Consider the following 8223-nt stretch of genomic DNA (forward strand, 5'->3'; position numbering starts at 1 on the left):
ATCATATGAAAATTTCGTTAAGAAATTTTTACCGTTTACATGCCTAGCTTGATAAAAAGGATCAAATTGCATAAAGTGCAAAAGTTGAACTCTAGTAGCTAAAGGTATTAAATAGATATGGAATTTAAAATTGGAGGTCTTTATATGGAAAATTAACCATTTAGAGGAGTTAGTAGATAAGGATGATTATTCATCATTGGAATTTAGTAAATTATTAAGGTTAATTTTGGAAAGTGAATGATAAAATGATGATAAATAAATAAAATAAAACAAATTCTCATCATTTTCATCATCTTTCCTAAAATAAAATATGGAAACCCTAGCCATGAAAACTTAAGTTCAAGCAAGCTTATTTTGCTTAATTAGGTGAGTATTCTTGTCTCGTTTTTAATGATTTTTCTGTTTCCGAGATCGTAATAGCTTACTCTAGCTATCTCGGGGATTAATTTGTAAAACCATTAAAGAATTAGGATTTTTCCATGGATGATATGCTTGAATTATGAAGTTTTATGATAGAAAATGAAAGGTTGTTATTAGATAAACAACCTTTGTAAAACCGTTAATGTATTAGGGTTTTTCCATGGATGAGTATGCTTGAATTATGATTTATGATAGAAAATGAAAGGTTTTTGTTAGATAAACAACTTTTGTAAAGAGAATTTTGATGAAATTATGATTTAGGGACTAAATTGAAAAGATGATAAATTTATGGAAAACTTCTGAATTTTTTGAAAAATATGGGCTGCTATTGATATGTATGAAAATCTGTTAGGCTTGAAATAAGGATTAAATTGTATGAATTTCATTTTCCGAGCCTAAGGACTCGTATTTAATTAAAAGTATAAAGGCAAAATAGTAATTTTTCCAAATATGTGTATTGGATTGAATTGAATATGAATTGTATTAAATTGAGTTAAATTCATTCATATAGATCCGGATAGACCTAGTACGAAATTGGATCGAGGAAAAGAAAAAGTATCAGATTAGTAGCTTACAAATTTACGTATACTTGTCGAGGTAAGTTCGTGTAACTAAATTTTATATTTGTATGTTTTGAATTGAATATTTTTGTGAGTGTGATTTGTATAAAATACCATGTATATTATTGATCACATATCCGACAAGTGTAGAATCCCGTTTGAACCTTAGAAATTTGATGGATACAAATGACATGTCATTAGGGTTCCCAGATTGGTTGTGGTCTTGCCTGTGTTGCGGACACACCATAGCTCTTATGAGCATCCTAATATTTGACTCTCATGAGCTTCTTGATTAATGGCTCTCTTGAGCTTCCCGATAATTGGCTCACATGAGCTTCTCGTTATATGGCTTGGAAGAGTTTCCTGTTTACATGTATGTATAAACATACATGTACATGAATTGACAGATTATAGTTTTATACACTTCATGTGTACTACCCTTGTATCCAACAATATTTTAAATGGTTCAATGGGCAAAGTTCTAATATGAAACAATATGAGTTCGAAATGAACAATTACGGGTATATACTTAAATTACATGGAAATGATATTACATGATATATTGAAATATGAAAGGGATGATACATATATATGGAACTTTCTTGGTGATTATGTTCACCCATGTTTATGGAATATTACATGAAATTCACATGGCTAACATGTTGAAGATATGTGTATAAGCTTTTGGCCAAATTTGTTTGGATATGTTATGAATGCTTACCTTAAATGTGATTAAATTGTAAGTTAAATTCCATGTTATACAAGCTTACTAAGCTTAAATGCTTACTCTATTTTATTTTCCATGTTTTATAGTAATTCGGAAGGTCAATTTGGTTGGAAGTTGGTCGGAGCTACTTCACACTATCCATTGGCCTTTTCGGTACATATAGTAAACTAATTTTTGGTTGTAGTGGCATGTATAGGTTAATTTTACCAATGATGGCATACAAATATTTTATTGAGATTGGCCATTTGTATGGCTTGTATTTGGTATATTTTGATGTATATATACTTGTGGCCTTATCATGTTTGATGTGTGCTTGAGGTGGTTGAATGAGGGATAATTTATAAGCATATTGATGATTGGTATGATATAGTATATTTGGTAAAAATCTGCATATATATGTATTTGGTCATTTGGGTAAGGCTGAATACTTGGATATATGTGGTGATATGTTATGTATAAAACTTGTTTTTGGCTTGATTTCAATGTCTTGTTATGGCTTAATATTGTGCTAAAGTGTTCTGGTAGGTTGATGATAAATGGGGTGAGAAATGTGGCTTGGAAATGGCCTATTTTTGTCCACACGGGCGTGTGTCTCAACCGTGTGTCACACACGGCTAGGTGACACGGTCGTGTGTCCCCTGTATCTTTTAAATTGCGCAAGTCAATATGCTCAACACGGCCTAGCACACGGGTGTATGACTTGGCCGTGTGACCCATGTAACAACTCGGTTTTAGATAAGTCAGAATAGTGGTTTCGAGACCACAAATCTGAGGTCAAAAAATTATATTAATATTATTTTTGGTGTTTATAGCATATGAATATGTATGTGTGAAAATTTCGTGAAATGATTTTAGCGTTTGAATGTTTAATTTGATGAAAGGACTAAATCGCGTAAAATGCAAAAGTAGCATGCTATAAGTTAAAAGTGCTTAATTACTATGGTTTATAAAATGGAAGGTCCTTATGATGTAATTAGACTATTGATAGTGGGAATGGTCATAAATGGGCATATATTGGATGATTTTATAATGGTTTCATTAAGGTTAAAATTGTAAAAAGGCTAATAAATGATAATTAAAATAAAACAAAGTTAAAATATCATCTTCATTCATCACTTAGCCGAATTTTAAAAAGAGAAAAGAAGTTATTGAAGCTCCTTAGGGTTCGGCACTTATGAGCTCAAATTGGTATGTGATTTTTGTTCGATTTTTGATGATTTCTATGTTTTTGTTATCGTTGCTTTGAGTACTAGCTAGCCCGTACCCTAATTTCTAAATTGGTTGATGAATTTTTGAATTGCCGATGATGATAGCTTGATTTTTGAATGTTAATGATGAAAAATGAATAATTGTTTATAGATTTTAATGTTTCGTAAAGTGAATTTTGACAAAAATGTTAAATAAGGATTAATTTGTGAAATGTGCAAATTGAAGGTTTCAAATATAAAATAAATGAAAAATATGGGCTGACAGGGACCTATATGAAATTCTTCTAGGCTTGGGTTTAATGAAATTTCATGAATTTTGTGTATTTGTGAAATATGGACTAAATTGTAAGAAATATAAAAGTTTAGGGCTAAAGTGTAAAAATGCCCAAATATATGTTTAAGGATTAAATTGAATGAGTAGTTGACTAAATGGGTTAATTTTGAATACATATAGATCAATAAAGAAAGAATTCGAATTTAGATCGGGGGAAATCGAAAGTTATCAAGTAATCAATATCGATTCGTCAATTCCGAGTACGAGGTAAGTTTGAATGTGGTAATTTCATTATAAATGTATGTTATATGCTTTGGTATTGCATAAAATGTGATTATGAGATTACGGATAATGTTTGAATAGTGAATACAACTATACGAATGTGTTCGACGATGAAATCGACAAGTGAAACTTCCGATTGAACCTTAGGAATAATTTAGAATGCTAGTGACATGTCATTAGGTTAATGTATTGCCTTCGAGCGATGATATCGGCACTTCAGGTGCAAATAATACCTTGATTTGGCTACGGGCCATGGTATAGGTATTTAGAGAGGAGTTACCTTGATTTGGCTATGAGCCATGGTATAGGTACTTATCGATTGTAATCCTTGAGTATTCGATTTCTATTCTGAATGGTTCAACAGGTAAAGAATGACGTAGTTGAGAAAGAGATTAGTACGAGGTGGTACAGGTACGTACGGAACCTATTTGAGTATTACATTGAGAAAGTTCAATGAGATGGTATTTATTCATGTTATGAGACATGATAAAGGTTTGTGGTTAATGTGATTTGATTCGGTAATGTGAAAATAGTTAAATAGCATTTATTTGATGAATTGAGATATTCACTTACAAACTTACTAAGCTATGAAGCTTACTGTATGGTATTTGTCTATGTTATAGATAATCAAAGCTAGCTCGAACTCGGGGATTGTCAGGAACCGTCCTCACACTATCGATCATTTTGTTGGTACTTTTGAAGCCTTGTATATATGGTATATGGCATGTATAGGCTAGTGTCATTATGGTACATTTTGTGTTATGGAATTATAGCTATGTGATTTGGCTTGTATTTGGTAAAGTTGTGGGATGTGAATTTGGCTTATAGAATGTGTTTATATATGTTATGTGATATAAATGATATGCCTTGTGAATTTGGCATAGTATGGTATGAGATTAAGGTATTGAATTGGTGTTATTTTGAGTTTGAGTTAGTTATTTTAAAGGATAAATAAAATGCATATTGAAATTAGGTGGAATGGATGAATTTGGCATATGAAATCTATATGATTGGAGTTGTAAATATGTATTAAATTGTCTAGTGTTATTATGGCATGAGTTGTGTATGAGTTGATGATGTTTTGGATGCCTATAAATGTGTTGAAATGGTATAAAATGTCTTATTGTTGGAAAGTAGGAGGAGGGTGAGAAATGTGGCTTCAACCAAGCCTATTTTCACTCCACACAGCCAAGCACTCGGGCGTGTGGCTTGACCGTGTGTGACACATGACCTTGGTACACGGCCATGTGTCCCCTGGGGTACTCTTTCGACTTAAGTCAGTATACCCTACAGGTTTGGCACGGCCTAGACACACGAGCGTGTCTACTAGCCGTGTGTGGCACATGGGTTGGCACACAGGTGTGTGGCTAACTGTGTGACCCAAGTTAGTAACCCCTCTAGATTTCACACGGCCTGGCACACGGGCATGTCCTTGGCCGTGGGGTGCAAGTTAGTATGTATGCCATATTTTCACACGGTCTGTGACACGGGCATGTCTGGTGGCTGTGTGAGGCACACGGACTGTTCACACGGGCGTGTGACCCCTGAATGCATGAAATTTTTGTAAGTTTCCCAAAGTTTTTAAATGTTATCGGTTTAGTCCCGAACCTCTTTTAAGCATGTTTTAAGGTCTCGTAGGACCTTATAGGGGACAATGTGAATGAGTTGAATGGATTTAGATTATGAATGCATAGAAGTTTGTGAATGATGTGTATTATTTGGTAATGCCTCATAACCCTATTCTGGCGATGGATACGGGTTAGGGGTGTGACAAACCAAGTCAGAGAGTTACACAGGTATGGACACAGGCTGGGACATGGCCATGTGTCCCTATTTTGAATGCCCACATGGCCTAAGTCACGTGCGTGTCTCTTGACCGTGTGAGACACATGACCTGGCCACACGGGCGTGTGTCCCCTGCACCTTTGAAAAATTTTAATGTTTTCTTAAAAATTTGTTGAGTACCCGAATTAGTACTGACTTGTTTCTAATGTGTATTTTGGGCCTCGAGGGCTAACATAAGGGACATTACGCTTCATTTTGATTGATTTCTGATATGAATGCTGTATGATATAAAATATCTATTTATTTATTTCTGTAAATTTCTGTAATCCTCCGTAACCCTGTTCTGGCAATGGATACGGGTCAGGGGTGTTACATCTAACATCCAAGCAAATGGCTAGATTGATGGAAGGGTTGATTGATACGATAATAATGCAATACTTAATAGTTAACTTAACTATATTAATAATTCCAATAAGAATCAATAAATATAAGCACTAATAATCAATAATCGACTTAACTTAAATTACTAATTAATTAATCTATAATTAATTGGCATATAATGAAACTTAAAACGTGAATGATGGAAGTCGCACTAATATTATAAATTTAAGGCTTAATAGTGTAAACAACACTCAAACTTTTTTAAAAAAAAAGCAATTAAGCCTTGCTTTTTTTGCACTTAATTAGGTACTTGAACTTTCAAAATGCATCAAAAAGGCCCTCTGTAACACCCCACACCAGGCCAAGTCGCGAGACCCAAGTAATAGGATGTCACATCAACCATCGTAACTTACACATACACACATAACATTCAAACAATGTCAACTTTTAATAACTTTATCAATTACAGAGAAGTTCATGACCTAACAATCATTAATCAACATTAGAAACAATTTAAAACATGCTTAATGACCATTTAATAAATTTCACAAGAAAACCAGGTGGGTATCGATACACAACAGCAAGTATCGATATTTTAGTATGACAAGTACCGATACTGATAAGAAAACTGATACCATTCTAGCATTTTGTTTTTCCAACTCATTTTCGAACCAAAATATTTTATCAATACATAATCAAAGGTATTGATATTTTTACCCCGAGTATCAATACTTGTGAAAGGGTATTGATACCAAATTAAGCTATTGTTTTCCTGCTCACTCGTTCCAACACTAAGGCACTGATACTTGCCTTGAATATCGATACCCCTATTCAATTTGAAAAAAAATATTGCAAAACAAGGTATATTTCATGCTCAACATATTTCTTTTCCAACATGCAATATCCACTATAGCATTAAACATCAAAATTTCCCAAAACATAGTCCAACATAACATTAATACCTTATCGGTCCAAATCCATTTTAAAACAATTAGGAGTAATAACAATAACGATAGTAATAATAACCAAAAAAAATTCTAAACCCATATTGTCTTTGTTCAAAGAGTTCAAAAATAATTATAAAACCACCTACTTAAAAGTTTATTGCCTTTCACGGATCACTTCTATGGTCGCATCACTCACACCGAAAACACTACTTATTTGCAAGATGTTAATGTGGAATGTCAACTTAAATAAGTTTAGTGAATGTTTGGAATTAACAAAAATATACATAATATCACATGTTAAGCAAGAGCATACTACGGCTCACTCATAACTACATTTTCAATAAGTCAAAATAACATATTCATACTTCATGAAATCATAAAATTATCACATTGTATATATATAATTCATTTAACGATAATTCATCTAGATAAAGCAATGTCTTCGTGCTTTAATGACTAACAAGTCTAGCTTATATATTCAAATGCATTTATATACAACATATTCATATTTTAATCAATTTATGATAATTTGGCAACTTGGAAACATGAAACATAAAAGTGGACTCTATCACCCCACATTAGATATACGGATCTCCATCACACCAATGACTCAAAGAGTCCAACATATCTCATAAGTATAGCTTAATGCTAAACACTCTCCAACACACCAACATATCCCAGTGAATGGAGCTTAGCTCGACATTCCTTTATCCCTTCAATCTGTCCAAAGGCCTCCATGCCCAAATCACAAAACATAAGGGTGAGAACTCTCAATCCTATAACATGAGAACTATATCCAACGGTTTCACGAGATCACAAGGCCAAAGTATTCGCAAATGCACACATTTAATTATTCATCTAAGAACAATTCTCAACCTTTAAAACACCCAAAACTACTCAGATTCATGGTTCCAAAAATTTCAACATTCATGGCCTTTCTTAACAAAAACTCAACAAAACCTTCACATCTTTTAACGAAACTTTAAAGGAAGTTTAAAAACATTCTAATCACATCAAAACAAGTTAAAAATTACATAGAAACAGTAGTTTCGTTTATAAATATAAAATATGCCATTACAACCGCAATTTCGGCTAACATGGAAATTCTTTAATTTAAATGATTAAAACTTAATTTAAATGGCTAAAGTACATTAAAAACTATTAAAAATACAAAACCTTACCCTGATTGAAGAAAAAAACGAATGATTGATTGAAATTCAAAAAACCCCACTTGGAGAATATCAATGCAATTGATAATATTTTTGGTGTTTTTCTTGTATTTAAAAGAGGTTTGATGTTTGGAGGATGATGGAAAACAAGGGTTTGGAGTGGTGAAAACCAAATACTGAATTATGGTGTTTAGCGATTTCTCCCTAATGGATGGCACAAAGAAAAGGGTGAAGGGGTGTTTCTCTTCTTTTTTTTTCTTTCACATCAAAAAAATAGGGTGAAAAGGGGAAAATATGGGTTAATTTTAAAACTAGATATAATTGCTTTAAAGCTTCTCCTAAATTAAACCCTTTTACAAAACAGCCCTTTTTTTAAAATTTAAAGCTTATTTCACACTATTTTCATAAATTAATTTAAATTTTCTAAAACCATAGATGAAGACATTTTTAGGTTAATAGAAACACAAAAA

This window comes from Gossypium arboreum, chromosome 3 (genome assembly GCF_025698485.1).
Source record: "Gossypium arboreum isolate Shixiya-1 chromosome 3, ASM2569848v2, whole genome shotgun sequence".
NCBI classification, from domain to species: Eukaryota; Viridiplantae; Streptophyta; class Magnoliopsida; order Malvales; family Malvaceae; genus Gossypium; species Gossypium arboreum.